Raw genomic sequence first — 17,366 nt, 5'->3', positions numbered from 1 at the left:
GCAGTACAGGGTGGCATGCATATATGTTCACCAATACCCCTGTGTGTCCCACCACTGGCCTGTGGACAGACAGACACCAACACAATGTGCAGATTTGATATGTGCACAGCACATCACCGCTGGCTACTGTAGAACAGGCTTACTGTGTAGACATGTGCACAGTAGGTCTGCGCCAGCCACACTCAAACATGTTATGTGCCGAACCACACCAATAGTTTAGCCCATGCCACAGACAGATGTGCACGCATCTGTGTATGTACGTCTGGGAATGTCCCCGGCCTAGCAGTATAGCTGTGTCAGTGTTGCGAACAAAATACTGAATGGGCTGTATGTGTGAGGGGTGCGTCATACGTGTATGGTCAGATCGACGATACCATCAGTGCCCCTGCTATGTGAACATCCCTGTCCCCATACATGGATACCTATGCTGTGCCCAACACCACGTTCCCCGTGGGAGGGATGGCGCTGTGCGGTGCACCAGCTGACATGGGGGTGGCAGCAGGCACTGGATGCAGAAATATGTGGTACCCATGTCAGGCCAGGCAACCATCCATGTGCACGGGATAGCAGTGTGTGGGCACATACAGCACTGTGTTGAACAATATCGCAGCACATAGCACCTGTCAGGGTTAATGTGTATGCATGGATGTGCGATACCTGCATGCACCAGACACACCCCCACCAAGCAGCGTGCAGCCTACCTTGCAGAAGGCCAGTGTCCACACCATGATGATAGACATGTGTAATGTCCATATACACATAGCAATGACATATGGAATGGACAGCCACCCTGCCAATATCAGTACCCCCCAGGTGGGTCACATCCCAGTGCCATGTATGTGACATACCCTGCCATACCATGCAGCCCTGCCCAGCAAGGCTGCACATGCTATCACAGTCCTACATGGTGCGATGGACAAAAGGCACTTTCACTATCAACCATCCACAGCAGTAATGTGGCAGTGATGCACCCTGTGGTGTTACAGGTGCTGTGTGTTGCTGTGGACAACATGCGTGTGCACATGCTATGCATGACCTTTCCTGCTAATGTCACATGGTTACACATTGTCCCATGTGTATCACATGTGCAACACAGGTGAGCCGTGGCAGGTTGGCCAACACCCGTACAGTGCTGTGTAGATGTACATGGCACAACACATGCTTGTACAGGTGTCCATGTGTATGTGTGCAGTGCCACCGCTGACGTTCATAATGGCCGCGTACGTGATGCCTAGTGATATATACACAGCATCCAGGTGAACAGTAGAACTGTTGTCACATGGGGACATGTGCCAACTGATATGGACACAGGTGCAGGCAGGTACACATGTCCACAGCAGGCTAACATCAACATGGTGCGTGTACAGTGTGATGAGGTGACACACAGATATGACATGAAACCCACTGCTTAATGGTGTGACGGCAACACGTCGGCTGTGTCACTGCCATGATGCATCGCAGAGATTACTGTGCAGATGTTGTACATGTCATAGCAACATACGTCCAGCAGTATGCCAGTACAGCAGTGTAAATGTGACCTGTCAACATCATTATGTCTTACAGATAATGCCACATTCCCGGCTGCCTGCCTTCAGCCGACAGGAGGATGACGTGATTATACCGTTGCTCCACGACAACTACGATATACTATTCAGCCATGTGCCACAACAGGCACAGCAGCGGGATGACGTGTGGCAGGATTTGCGCAGGAGGGTGAACAACGTGGGCGGCAACAACCGCACCTACCAGCAGATCCGCAGACACTGTACAGACCTAATTCGGCACGCAAAACAGCGTGCCGCCGCAATCGCCAGACAACAAGGTGGGACAGGTGGTGGGCCACCAACCCAGCCCCCACTCACACACACGGAGGAGCTCCTGGCCAGTCTGGGGACACCCAGGGAACAACATGCAGAAACACTCGCTGCCATCGTGGAGGTGGGTGTCTCCCAACCAACGAGCCTGGAGCTGCCTGGTAAGTCAGTCTTGCATGTTTGTATGATAACTGACGTAGGTGTGGGTGTCATAGTACACCACATAATGTACCAACACATGCCAGGTATATGGCCACACAAGCTGCATACTACAGTATGCTACGTTGTGTTTGCAGACATGTGCATAGCACATGCTAACACACAGGTACATGATGTGACATGCACAGTGCTTACCGTGGCGATAGTAATGGGTAATGTGTATACTGTTGTGTCGCCCCTATACAGGTACCTCTGGCATGTCGCACAGACATGGGTCCGTCGCAGGTGAGACTGTTGCTAGTAATAGGCATGATACAGTGTATAGATATTCCCCATGTGTCCAGGTATGACATGCACACCTGGGTATGCACCAGTCACGGTATACAGGTTGCACCACCTGACACACACGCCACCCATGTACAGTAGATACAACCGTTAGTATAGACCGGCATGACACCACATAACCCATCGGTGTGATATGTGCAGTCAGCTATGCATACAATGGTGGAGGTGTTCTACAATGGCTGCATGTGTAGTATGCATCTGTATGCCTTTGCGGTATGCACACAGTACCACATAGTGAGCTGTGATCTGGCCAGCAGACAGGTGTTACCACTGTGACCTATGCCCCTGCATTGGGTGCACACATTGTGACATGGCACATGACATGTCCCATGCACGTGGTGGTCTGTCCGCAACATTGTCACACCATGACATGACCTATGCACGACATAGCAGACATCCACAATGTCTGCATAGCCTTCGGGAATGTGACACCTCAGACTAGTACGGGTGTCTGTCACATGGGCCACCACAGGGATGTGTACACAATGCCCATCACACACAATTGTCCATGAACCAGTCAAACATGGCCATGGGTGATACCTACAGGCATGTTGCCACACAGTACATCCGCAGTGGGTAGTCACCGTTGCACCCTGTCCACACATAGTGCGGTCATAGCTGTAGTGGACCCCCTGTACATCTGATGTGGTACACCAGACAAATGAAATGCCTGTCTGCAGCCAATAGAGGTGCCACCAATGTCTACCATATACATGCTGTGGAACAGCATGACTGTGTTGCAGACATGGCAATGCAATGCGTCCAGGTTACGCATCGCACAGAAACATACCTGTGTCTTGCTGCCATGCAGTGGCACAGTGCCCGTACTCCCCACTGTACAGCTATGTACACAGCTCACACCAACCACACCTGCACAGACATCCTTGTTACACATGCATTCTATCTGTAGCCTGTACACATAACACTGCACTGTGACATCCGTTTTGATGTGGTGCATGTGGTGGGACACCATTGTCACATGTCCACATGTTACCGCACATGTTTGCGGTGTACATGACATAGTGACGCCAGCCATGTGTACTGTTAACCCGCCCGTGGCCACACGGTGTATCACGGTGATGCATGCAAACTACCATGAATGTGTGTACTGCAAGCCTACTAAAAGACACCTGCTTGATGTAGTGTGCACCCCAGGGCAGTATGCATACTACCACTATTAATGTCTGGGCTGCATTCACTGGGCTGTGGTGTGGGAATGCTGCATGCCACCTGCAATATCACATGCATGATGTGTCTGCATGTGTGTGTCTGCGTGTGTATGTCAGCGTGTGTGTGTCCGCATGTGTGTGTGTGTGTGTGTGTGTGTGTGTCTGTGTGTGTGTCTGCGTGTGTGTGTGTGTCTGCGTGTGTGTAATGTAACTTACGGTATGTCTTTGTATTCACAGGTGCTGTAGGTGCGTTCCCCTCCTGCGGTCCATCTGATGCTAGTGTCCCCACAGATACTAGCGGTGATGACCATGTGCATGAGGCACAGGCAGGGTCGTCACGGGCAGAAGCTGTGCCATTGGATAACATCCCACCTATGTCCCCTTCATCTCCGCACACGGTTCAGATGCCGACACATACCACATCACCATTGCCCATAGAGGAAGGACAGTCAGCGTCTGTTGGCACCGAGCAGGAATGTGTGGTGGCTACAGAAGGTGCGGGTACACACCATGTTGCCAGTGTAATGACTGGTGATGTGCCACACAGGCATGTGGCTGGTGCTGCTCGTAGGAGGAGCACTGGTAGACATGCACCTGCCGTACAGGGTGCAGCAGCTGGTATCACCAGACGCATGTTTCAGACTGTAATGGCGGCACAGGCACGTGCCGAATGGCAGAAACAAGAAGGGCAGAGGCTGCAGAGGGACGCAATCCATTCCTTAAATGAGAACATCCAGTCATTGGCGAATGCTCAACAGCAGCTTGCCGATGTTCTGGATAGGAGATTAGGTGAGATGGTTGGAATCCTCGACCGAGGCATGTCAATCCGCGAGCGTGAGCTGTCTGTGCTGGAACACCAGGTAGGGGTGAGGCGTAGGACACGTGGCCGTAGGCCAGCAACACCACCTAGTGCAGGTCGATGTGTGCGTGCCACCTCTCATGCCCACTCACACAGTGCTGGTAGCAGCAGCAGTGCAGCTGGTGCTACACCAACCACACCAGGACACAGCAGGCCACGTGGACGTGGCCCTGGACGGTCCCAGCGTGGACACGGTTCCAGCGGACATGTGTCATCGGAGAGTGGCCACTCCATACCTCCACCCGGTAGTGCCCGTGCGACACCAGGCAGGCACGGGTCACGTGGCCACAGGCGGACACAGTGAGCCGTACAACCTGCACTGTACAGTCTGGGGCTGCCAAGTATACCCCGTGTAGGCATCACATATGGCTGAACTGTGTACACACATACCCACACACAGCAGACATAACTGTAGGGCTCCACCACATCCACATGCATTCTGCACAGTCATGCCCAGTAAATGCACAGGCCCTTACACACACACATGATGTCATCCATTGGTACAGCCTATGCCCCTGGCACACATATCACCCTGTGCATATGATGAAGCCTCTGCCGCAGCACCGTGATCCACACCATCGGTGCACGGTTATGCAAACATATTCTGATGCACAGGGTGGACAAGATAGTGAGAGGTGTATGTGATACCTGTGTCCGCATTGTACGCGATGTGTATGTTGCAGTGGTTGTGTATGACAGATGACAGGTGCGTATGTGACGTGGGACATGCACTGACATCATGCAGCAGACATACCATGTAGTGCAGGTGCAGCATACATTGATCTGTGTACACGGTATGCGTGGCGGTTACATGTGTAGCACCATGTTGGTTCAGTTAACCTGTATGCCAATTATGGTGTACTTGCATGTGCCTACTGGGAGCACTGTTATCAGTCCCCCACGTGTAGCTGTGGGGTACCCACAGGCACATCTGGCAATATCAGCATACCACAGGTACCCGCAACCTGCATGGACCCCTACATAGGTACATAGGCATAGGTACATACCAGGCTATGTGCCCTACGGCATGTGTAAGCCTAGCCAGAGTGTGTGTGGCTGTCACCACCCCTTAGGATGAGGATACCACATCCATCGGTCCGCTGTCCCTCTGTCCAGCAGTGACACAGAGATGATGCCTGGCATACCTACGATCACACATCCACACGTCAGGATTACTCTTGGACAAAGTCAGTCAGGGGCTCTGCTTCACATGGGCTGGGAATCCTTTCCATGTTGTAGGGGGTCTCTGGGCGTTGACCCTGTTCCCCCAGCACGTCCTATTTATATCCATGTTGAGGTTTCTGTCAGTTGCTTCTGTGCCCGTGTTTGCTTGGAGCCTAGGAGGTGGAACATGTCCATGTCACCCAGGTTGGACATGGCCGTGTATGTCAGGCACAGATCACCACAGAGCAGACATGCTGGGAAGGTATACAGCCGGAGTCCCCTTGGTCGGGCAGCGTGTGACACATGTCTCAGCACCTTTATCCCTGTGTTGTGGAACGTTTGTGGTCCTTCCGAGTGCTGCAGGTGTCAGGTTAGGTACATCCCAGATGTGGCGTTGTACGCAATCATTGGTCTGATGTGTGAAGAGTACAGGGGTACAATGAACTCCCCTGATGTGGATGTGATTCCTTCCTGACCAGGTGGCCACAGTGGAATGTCTTCCCAACCACATTGGCATTGTGAGTGTCGACAGATGTTACCGACAGGTGTGGTACCCATGTCCCTGAACACGTCCACCATGTTTAATGGATTACCACCTACATGGTACGTCGGGGCGAACATGTCCTTCCCACTGGGTAGGTCTGCACCTTCCCTGGCATGTAGCATCAGGCCATGGCTCTGGAACCAGTTATCCATTTCTATGAGGCCCAGGTGGATGTCCGTGTCTGATGGGGTGTTGAGTATGGTGGCCGGTGTGCAGTCATCTGCATACCTTGTCTGCCACAATCCCCCTATGTTTGCATGCACATTGGAAGGTTGAATGCCGAACAGGAAGGGGCCCAGGACTGAGCCCTGTGGGCCTCCACTCGAGACCAGCTTGGAGTCTGACATGGCACCAGGAACACAAACCCTGTGTGGTGTGACCTCCATCCAGTTGGCAAACCATCGTGTGACATATGTCTCCACATGTACGCTGGTGAGCCTTTCCATGAGTCCCACGTGGAGTGTTGTTTGAACGCTCCCGCCAGGTCATGGTAGTCTGTGCAAACCGACGTACCCCCATCAATGGCCTTAGTGACCCCTCCAGACAGGTCGAGCAGGTTTGGGAGGCAGGATATGCCCTTGACTAAGTCGATGTGGGTATGTTTCAGTATTGGCTGTACACCACTGTCTGTACTTATGGGCTCCAGTATGGACCTCCCCACAGCTTTGCAGACAAGGCTTGTCAAGCTGATAGGGCAGGGATGTCTACAGTCCATAAGAGTACTACCCTGGTGTAGTGGGACCACAGCTGCCGTATGCCATCCAGCGGGGTCCTAGCCCGTAGTAAGCCTAAGATGACACAGCGGCCTTATGTGTGGGGCGAGGGCCTCAATGAGGTTGTGTAGCACACAGCCAGGGACACCATCTGGTCCCATTGGTGCTGTGTTCACCGCTTAACAGATATCAGATCTCTCCTGGGCATACGAGATGTTTGGGAGGCTAGACTCTGGTGGGATGGATACGTCCCTCGGGGGGGTAGATGTATGCATGGAACATGTCCGCTGGTTTGTTGACAATGTCTGTGGGTTCAGTGATCATTGTACCATTCTGGAGTAATTCCGGGCATGACTGTGTGCTCCCACCCATGTCCCTACCACAGCTAAGGAAGGCCCTATGGTTGTCTTATGTGTCCTCTGCAGTACCACTCCCACAAGCGGCCTTGGATGATTGTATGTGTGATCGTATGTTAACGCCGGTATTAATCAGTGATGCCTTCCCTGGTACTGATATTGCTCTGTCATGTATTAGCTCCAACTATTGTTGTACAGTTTGTCAATGGCTGGGGTCCACCGGACCATGTGCCTGCCTTCGGTGGACAAGGTCCTGATGTTATCATGATCACTTGGTGCAGACATCCCTGGGGGTGCTCAGAGAAGGCATTTGTAAGGGTTTCAGCAGTGTGGCCTGTGTTTACCACTGGCATGGAGGCCTTGTAGGGTACCACACCGGTCGTATGACGTGTGTGGTTTGCTGTGGAGAGGTCGTCACTTTGGTCTCCCATGCCGGTGTTGGGTGCAGGATGCAGATTACCAGTGGATTCACTATACGGTCTGACATCACCACTGAGGGATGTACATCCTGTGTGGAGCATATCCTCCCCATGTGTGATGATCAGAACTGGTATACGTCCCCCCCTTGTGGGTATGGTGCATGGGTGTTCCACAGCAGTCAGGTGTATGAACACCTGGGACCTTTGGCGTAGGGTGTTGTGTCCTGGGTAATGTTCTCGGTCTATGTATGGGTGGTTGATGTCACCCAATATGACGGTGTTGTGAGAGCATTCACACTCACCAGTGTCTTCAGGACAGCTGTGCAGGTATCCTGGGTTTGGGAGGGTGGTCTGTAGCATGCAACAAACTGTAGGGCAGTCCTAACCATGGTTAATTGCACCTGGATATTCCCCGCTGCTACATGCATCTCTGCCAACATGGAGGTGTGTGTATCCGTCATGGAAATGGGGACTCCCCCTCCTTCTGTGTTATGTCCGGGTTATGGTCCTGAACACGTGATATGGGGTATGACCCGACAGTGCTGGGGTGCTCTCAGCAGCCCTGACCAATGTTTCAGTCACAGCACTGACATCGATGTCCTCCATACTGAGGAGGGCATTTGAGGGTGTGCAGCTTGGCCGTAGACCACTGGCAGTGAGCTGTATTATCCTGTGTGTTCTCCAGGCTTGTAGTGTAGGGTGGTAGGTTTATCATTCCAGCCGTGCCTGCAGTGAGCACTGTGGGGGTGGCAGGTGCCTTCGCCAAACCCTTGAAGACCGGGGGCGACAGCTGCCAGCCATACCATGCCGTGCCAAGCATGTCATCCCAGGTAAGAGGAATCCGGATCCCCTCAGACTGACACCAGTAACCAGGCACATTATCAAGGGTGACCACATTGAGCCAGTATAGTGGCATCATACTTGATGAGTGTGGGATACTGCCCAGGGTCAGGGACATGCCGGCCTGGGCTACACAATCTGAGTGGCCCTCTATGTCTCCTGTAATGTATCCCAGGGTGGTATGCCACCAGTCGTTGACACCAGCATGGGCAATGACCGCGTCATACCTGTACATGCTGCGGAGTGACCTGAGTGCATGTGTTATGTGGTGTATTCCAGCGCCCGGCAGGCAGCCTACTGTGATCATTCCCTTGTTCAGTATGGTGGGTGGGACGTCGGTGTGTCTGGCAGTGGCGTCACCCATTACAGGTGTGTCTGGCAGTGTGTGTGTCACCTTTGGGGCTCTGCCAGGTTAGCACACTGACATTGAGAACTATGTGTTGCATGTCCTAAGTCTTGTGGAGGCAGTAGCTTGTGTGTCTGCTTCAGAGGGCTCGTTAGGTTCGTGACATGTCCTACAGTGCCTCCAGGTATGTCTTAGTGTGTTCATGTGTTTGATTAGCATTTGCAATAGTCACATGTGACACTGGGTATGTGATGTGCATTGTGTCCTTCCCCTCCCGCGTGGTCTTGCCGGTCATGGTTGGAGAGAGCACAGCCCCCTGTCTGGCTATATAGTTGCGTCTGTCACATGTATTATGTTCATTGGGGGAGGTGCGGCTTGTCCGTGTCCATGAGGCACCTGTAACAGTGGCCAGGACTCCCAGATTCACCATCTGAACAGGAGAGGTCACTAGCAATTGACCCGTCGACATGCCAGAGGATGTGAATGCATTTGCTGTGTAACCGGGTCAGAAGGCACCTATAGGGAAGTGGGCACACAAGGGGATTCTAGGACAGTGTAGTACTCCATTTAGTATACATGTACTTTATCTATGTGGGAATACTATGGGAGCAGGTGCAGAGCTTTTGTGATGTGGAGAACAGACAGTTAGGATTGCAAGAAGAGAGGTCATACACATAAACCTGCGGAGCACGGAGCCGGATACAGTGTAACGTTGCTTACATGGTACATGACGCACATGTCCACACATATACTGCACCTGACGCCTGTGGTCGGTGCCACAGGCTACGGTGGACAGAGACATCACATACATGGCATGACACAGTACAGGTATGGTGACATTCTGCAGGTGTCGTACGCAGTGTGCTGGCTACTGACCGCAGGTGTCACCTGTCAGCTGTGGTGCACAGTGTTCGACAGTCAGATGCTGTACCGGTATAGGAATATTCCCGTACACCTCTATGGCACACACACCATTGTGTGCAGATGGGGACACCTGTCTGTGTGGTCGGCACCCTCACAAGACAATGCACCCGATGCCATGTCACAGGTGGTGGTCTTGCACAGGTGGCCAGTAAGGCTCACAGGTATGGAAATGACAGGGCTGTACAATGCAGCACCACTACGGGATGGTCACCCTGTGTGGTCAATGTCCAGTCACAACACGATATCTGCATACACCCTCTCAACAGGCAGCAGACATACACACATGTCGACACACTGACATGGTGGTGGCCACACATGTCTACACGGAGGGATGACGTGTTGCATGTACTACACCATCCACATCGGTGCACCCCACACTGAGGTAGGTACAGAGCTCTACCATGGTGTACAGTGATGTGTGGCATGTGGCACATAGTTCCCCCGATCTGTGGCATACATGGGCACACATTCCTGCACACATGTTGGTGCTAGGAATGCCACACCCGCTACATGGGATTTGTGCAGGCGTGCAGCGGTATGTGGTGCATCCTGCGTACTACCACTGTATCCGGCAGCTGTGCCAATATCTGCACTTGGGTGGTGGTAGGGGTTACAGTGGCAATGTGACATATGGTCGAACCTGCATGGCCAATGGGTATGCATCATGGCAGCGCTGTCATGTAAAGGCGACATAGCGGACTGTATGCACATGGCAGTGTAGGACGGTGTGTGACGCACCTGTGACCAGCACCTGCACACATGCATGTGGACAGGTGTTTAAACAAATGGTGTACACACAGACTGCCATGCGTGCTGTTACTATGCCACCATATGACGGCCCCCATGATGGGTATGCATGTGGGAGGGGGTTGCAACTGTGTTACGGACACCAGACACTGCCCCTGCACGGCTGCACCGTGCACAGTACACGTGTCACATGTATCCCCTGTTGCCATGTGTGTATGCATTGCTACGTTGTGACATGTGTGTCAACATGCATGGAACATGGACTGTGGTTTGGTATCACAGCTGTCACAGGCAAACTGTACAAGGGTATGTGTCCCTGTGAACACCACCACAACCTGTAGGGGGTGCATACCACAGACATGTGTCTGCCTTCCCTTCGTGTGTGTATTACTGCATACGCCTGTGTCATGCATGTGGTACATCACAGGCTTCGTATGTGTCCTGCGTGCAGTCCATGCACACAGCCTGGAAACCACATATGTGACATATCCGGACATTGTTTCACTGTGGTACAGCTGCAGTCATGTGTCATACCTGTGTCAGGCCCGTGGCATGTGTGGAGCACGCCTGTCCGTGTATACCGGTACGGGTGGACTACATCACACCTGTGGGATCATTGATAGTACATGTGTACTCTGCACGACGGACGTACACCGCCACATAGTCTTCTGGACATATGTCACATGCAGTTTCTGGACCGTGAGGCATACTGCTGCACCGATGACATGGTGCTGGCATAGCAGCTACAGTGTTCACTTCGGTGTGTACATGTTCAGCCTGCACCTGTGGCACCTGTGCTGTCATCTGTGTGTGTACGTGTGACTGCATGTGTGTCCACCCTGCGCGTGTGTACGGGTTTACCTGGCCGTGACTTGTGGTGTGTGCACTCCGTCTGCATGCCGGATGGCGCGTAGCACTTACTACGTGTGTGAGCATGGCCGGGTCGCTGTTGTGTGGCTGGACACACACGACGGTCCACAGTCTGCCTCCCATGCCATCGCTCCATGTGCATGCATGTCTGCACTGTGCCGACTCTAAGTGTCTGAGCATGCCCAGTGAGCAGCTGTGTAGATGGACACACAGTACACTGCACACCACGCCCGTCTGCATTGATACCCCGGGTGCATGCCTGTTTCCCCTTCACAACTGCCACGTCTGTGGCATGGCCGGGTTGCTGTTGTGTGGCTGGACACACACGACAGTCCACAGTCTGCCTCCCATGCCGTCGCCCCATGTGTATGCATGTCTGCACTGTGCCGATTCTAAGTGTCTGAGCATGCCCAGTAAGCAGCTGTGTAGATGGACACACAGTACAGTGCACACTGCGCCTGACTGCATTGATACCCTGGGTGCATGTCTGTTTCCCCTTCGCAACTGCCACGTCTGTGGCATGGTCGGGTTGCTGTTGTGTGGCTGGACACACACGACGGTCCACAGTCTGCCTCCCATGCCGTCGCCCCATGTGTATGCATGTCTGCACTGTGCCGATTCTAAGTGTCTGAGCATGCCCAGTAAGCAGCTGTGTAGATGGACACACAGTACAGTGCACACCACGCCCGACTGCGTTAATACCCCATGAGCATGCCTTTGCAACCGCTAGGTGTGAGAGGCATGGCCAGTACACCTGTCGGGGGTACACACGACAGTCGGCACCGATGTCTGCTACTAGGCGTGTAGCCATGACCAATGACATCCTGCATAGCCATGGTGACCATCCAGGTGACTCATATGTGGCTGTCATGCCACATTGACTGCCTACATCCTGCACGCCGGATGCCCTCTCATAGGGTATACTGTCATGTGGTGCATCCCGTATTCATGTCGTGATGTACTGCTCCGTAGTTATTTGGTATTCCCGACTGCAGCACTACCGTGTTACTGTACGGCCACCTTGGGATGGTAACAGGCTGTGTGACTGCGCACTCTGTCTTCATTCCCTATCGGCCACATTGCCTCTGCAGATGATTCCACCCACCTAGGGGTATGCCTCCTGACAGTGCTGTGCTCAGTAATCCCGGTAGCGCGTTCTGTAAATGCTGCATGCTGTAGTGAGTGAGCAACACATACCTTGGCTATTGCCAGCTATTCTCTTACGGGTGATGTCACCCGCCTAGAAGTATGCCTCTGACAGCACTGTGCTCAGTAATCTCGGTAGCGCGTTCTGTAAATGCTTCATGCTGTAGTGAGTTCATGTAGGTAGGCGTAGGTTCGACTCTCGGCCCTTCCCTGTGTGTGTGTGTGTGTGTGTGTGTGTGTGTGTGTGTGTGTGTGTGTTTCCAGCTGCCTCTGCAGATGAACATGCTTTTAGATGCTTCGCAACACATACCTTGGCTATTGCCAGCTATTCTCTTACGGGTGATGTCACCCACCTAGAAGTATGCCTCTGACAGTGCTGTGCTCAGTAATCTCGGTAGCGCATTCTGTAAATGCTTCATGCTGTAGTGAGTTCATGTAGGTAGGCGTAGGTTCGACTCCCGGCCCTTCCCTGTGTGTGTGTGTGTGTTTGTGTGTGTGTGTGTTTCCAGCTGCCTCTGCAGATGAACATGCTTTTAGACGCTTCCCAACACATACCTTGGCTATTGCCAGCTATTCTCTTACGGGTGATGTCACCCGCCTAGAAGTATGCCTCTGACAGCGCTGTGCTCAGTAATCTCGGTAGCGTTCTGTAAATGCTTCATGCTGTAGTGAGTTCATGTAGGTAGATGTAGGTTCGACTCTCGGCCCTTCCCTGTGTGTGTGTGTGTGTGTGTGTGTGTGTTTCCAGCTGCCTCTGCAGATGAACATGCTTTTAGACGCTTCGCAACACATACCTTGGCTATTGCCAGTTATTCTCTTACGGGTGATGTCACCCGCCTAGAAGTATGCCTCTGACAGCACTGTGCTCAGTAATCTCGGTAGCGCGTTCTGTAAATGCTTCATGCTGCAGTGAGTTCATGTAGGTAGGCATAGGTTCGACTCTCGGCCCTTCCCTGTGTGTGTGTGTGTGTGTGTGTGTGTGTGTGTGTGTGTGTGTGTTTCCAGCTGCCTCTGCAGATGAACATGCTTTTAGACGCTTCGCAACACATACCTTGGCTATTGCCAGCTATTCTCTTACGGGTGATGTCACCCGCCTAGAAGTATGCCTCTGACAGCGCTGTGCTCAGTAATCTCGGTAGCGCGTTCTGTAAATGCTTCATGCTGTAGTGAGTTCATGTAGGTAGATGTAGGTTCGACTCTCGGCCCTTCCCTGTGTGTGTGTGTGTGTGTGTTTCCGGCTGCCTCTGCAGATGAACATGCTTTCAGGCACTTCGCAACACATACCTTGGCTATTGCCAGCTATTCTCTTACGGGTGATGTCACCTGCCTAGAAGTATGCCTCTGACAGCGCTGTACTCAGTAATCTCAGTAGCGCGTTCTGTAAATGCTTCATGCTGTAGTGAGTTCATGTAGGTAGGCATAGGTTCAACTCTCGGCCCTTCCCTGTGTGTGTGTGTGTGTGTGTGTGTGTGTGTGTGTGTGTGTGTGTTTCCAGCTGCCTCTGGAGATGAACATGGTTTTAGATGCTTCGCAACACATACCTTGGCTATCAGCGGCCATTCCTTCACGGATGTTGTCACCCACCTGTACATGTGCCTCTGATGGTGGTGTGTTCGGTGGTCCACGTAGCGCATTCCATACCTGTGTCATACTTTTGTGCGGTTGGGTATGTGGGGGTGTGGTCAATCACCATGCCTGCCACATGTGTGTGTGTGTCCATGCTCCCAGCTGCATGGGTTCATAGGGTATGGCTTTGAGGTTTCTGCAGAACACTCATATCCTGCCGCCATCCCTGTGTTTGTGGATGGTGAGACGCAGCTCGTGTACTGCTTGTGTGCCTGCTGTGGTTGGCGACCTCCGTAGAGTGTTCTCCACGTGCACCCTGCTATGGTGTGGTGGGGTGGTGCTGTGTACATTACACTCACGGGCTTGCCACATGTGTCCGTCTGTATCTCTGTCATTGTATATCTACGTACCTATGTTGTGCCCGTAGTGCTGCTCTTGCATGGACAGCTGTCTTTCCCATGTATCGCATATTTGCACGGCTGACACATAGAACTGTGGTGCTGCATATCCACTCATTGTCCATGCACCGTCCGTATTCCAGAACACCCTAAAGACATCTGCTGGATATCGTGGCAGACAGCTATCCTTGCTGTACTGACACTGTACCCGTACACGCCATACACCTTGTGTGTAATTGCCTATTTATGGTGTGTGTATGTCTACCTGTGCTGTATGCATGGCCGTGTGTGTGTCCCGCTATAGCCATCTGTACAGGTGTCGCCACTATGGGTAATCCTTGTGGACCACTGTTTCATGTGCACATCTGCACATACCTGCAGACCGTACTACCCCTCCTATGGCAGCGGCCTTAGATCGACTGCTGCCCTAGGCTGTAGGGCTCCATGGCGCCCACCACCACAACACATGGTGCCCCCATCTTGGTATACCTACATGACACACCTACTAGACAGGTGGCCCTACTAGTGCGGTGCCCTGGGCAGCCGCAGGATTGGCGTATGCCTACGGCCGGCTATGAGCACATCACAAGGCATACGAATACATTCGGTGTTTTATGACGTCTAGGTTATAATACCAGAGGGGGGACCTCATCAGGTATGCTATAGAATGCGGATTTAGATGGATTATTAGGTGGAGGGTTGGCCACACACCAGGGCTGACCGATGGAACACTGATGAGGCCTCTTTTGAGAAGCAGGTGGATTAAACCCCGTAACAGGAATGTAGTTTAGGTACAGATGTAGAGTTAACACACATTTGTCCACTCTTTCAGTTCTGTACCACTGTATTACAGTGATATGATATGCATATCTTCTATATATATTGTTAGATCTTTGATTGATGAGTATTCGGCATAGTACAATATCATATAATACATGTGTTAATAGGATGCTTTCTGAGATGTTAATATATGTGTGTGTAGTTAACATTGCGTCTGTGCTTTCTATGCTGTGGTTACATGTTCATTGTTTGCTGAGAAAGTAACAAATGGAAGTGTAAGGGGGGATTTTTAAAGCCTGTATGCTTCTATGTTATGTATAAGTCTCACGGAGCCTACGGGTGAAAGCGCTTACATGTCTATGAAGTAACCTTTGTATACCATATGTGACCTGTCGTGGACAATGTCTACGTTGACTGTTTCATCTACCTATGTGTGACTTGGTTTGTGTGCCATAAGGTGCCAGCGGGTCTTTGATGTTGATTAGGTGTATTCCATGGTCAATTGATATTAATCCTATTAATTCACTGAAGGATGTTCTTCATAGGTGGGAATGCCATAGTTTGACCATCGTATGACTTTCCTAGCTGACGTTGATATTGTGCCATTGGTATGTGTTCCACAGGTCACCCATTTGTTCTGCGGTATGGAAGCGTGTGATCCCCATTTTGGTGCTGGCAGATTGAGTGCTGTGTATGCCGGTATTCGCACAGCGGTCTGGCTTTGTATGGGGAGTGTCTACTGTAGTCCCTATCTGTATTTCCTGTGTTATGCCTCACTGCAGCTGTGTGATTCCACCAGGTTTGCAGTTATGTGTGCCATCTTGGTCCTACGCTTGTCCATCCCTAGCGATTGCCTACTGGACACTGGTATAGAGCAGTACACATTTCACACCTGCATTTAGCATTAGCCGGTGGATGCTTTGCACAATTAGTGGGGAGTAAGGCACGTGTTACTCCCACATCCCTCCCACGGTGCGGGACAACGGATCATCTGCCAATCAACACCGAGACCCATTTCTGCATACCCACGATCCCATGGCTGCAACCCTCGACGGTACCCATTGCACATCCTCCATGTGTGTGGGAATGGGATGTGGACGCACCTCTATGGACTCTACAATCTGGGAATATCTGTTCATATGTCCTGCATTCCGTGGACAGTTGTCATCAACCTTGAACACGCTGGGGGTGCATATGTCTGGCTGTACCGTAGTCACGGCTGTCAGTTCTTCTGGGTCTCTCGATCGCAGCTGGTTGACATTGCGTACGGATGAATCTTTGGGGTCCTACTATGAACATCATTGTGCATATGTACAGTGTAGACCTTGTTGGACTGTGTCCATCTGGCCAGTGGGTTTGACTGCTGCTGTATGTTCCCCAATCGCGGATGTCTGCTTGCTACCCATATTATGTAGTGCTACGTAAACCGTGTTTTTCGACACTGAACCCAAATGGTGTAATTCCAATGATGCAGGCTAACAATTGCTTTAACTAATCCGCAGATATCCCATTAGGACATTCCCGCCTCTGTATTGTCAAATTAACACAACCAAAACATGTAGATCTTATTAATTCATTGAAGGATGTTCTTTATATATGGGTACGCCATAGCTTAACCATCCTATAACCTTCCTAGTTGACGTTGTTGGTGTGCCATTAGTATGTGTTCCGCAGGTCGCCCATTTGTTCCGCGGTATGGAAGCGAGTGATCCCCATTCTCTTGCTGGCAGATTGAGTGCTGGGTACACCGGTATTCGCACGGCGGTCTGACTTTGTATGTGGAGTCTCTACCGTAGTCCCTATCTGTATTCCCTGTGTTATGCCTTACTACAGCTGTGTGATTCCACCAGGTTTGCAGTTATGGGTGCCATCTTGGCCGTACGTTTGTCCATCCATGGGAACTGCCTAATGGACACTGGTATAGGGCTGTACACATTTCACAGCTGCATTTAGCATTCTCCGGTGGATGATTTGCATTATTAGTGCGGAGTAACGCATATGCTATACCCACATCCCTCACACGGGGCGGGACAACGGATCATCTGCCAATCAACACCGAGACCCATTTCTGCATACCCACGATCCCATGGCTGCAACCCTCGACGGTACCCATTGCACATCCTCCATGTGTGCGGGAATGGGATGTGGACGCACTTCTATGGACTTGACAATCTGGGGATTTCTGTTCATATGTCCTGCATTTCATG

This window comes from Protopterus annectens, chromosome 1.part2 (genome assembly GCF_019279795.1).
Source record: "Protopterus annectens isolate FY-2018-M chromosome 1.part2, PAN1.0, whole genome shotgun sequence".
NCBI lineage: Eukaryota > Metazoa > Chordata > Ceratodontiformes > Protopteridae > Protopterus > Protopterus annectens.
This window is presented reverse-complemented; position numbering follows the sequence as displayed.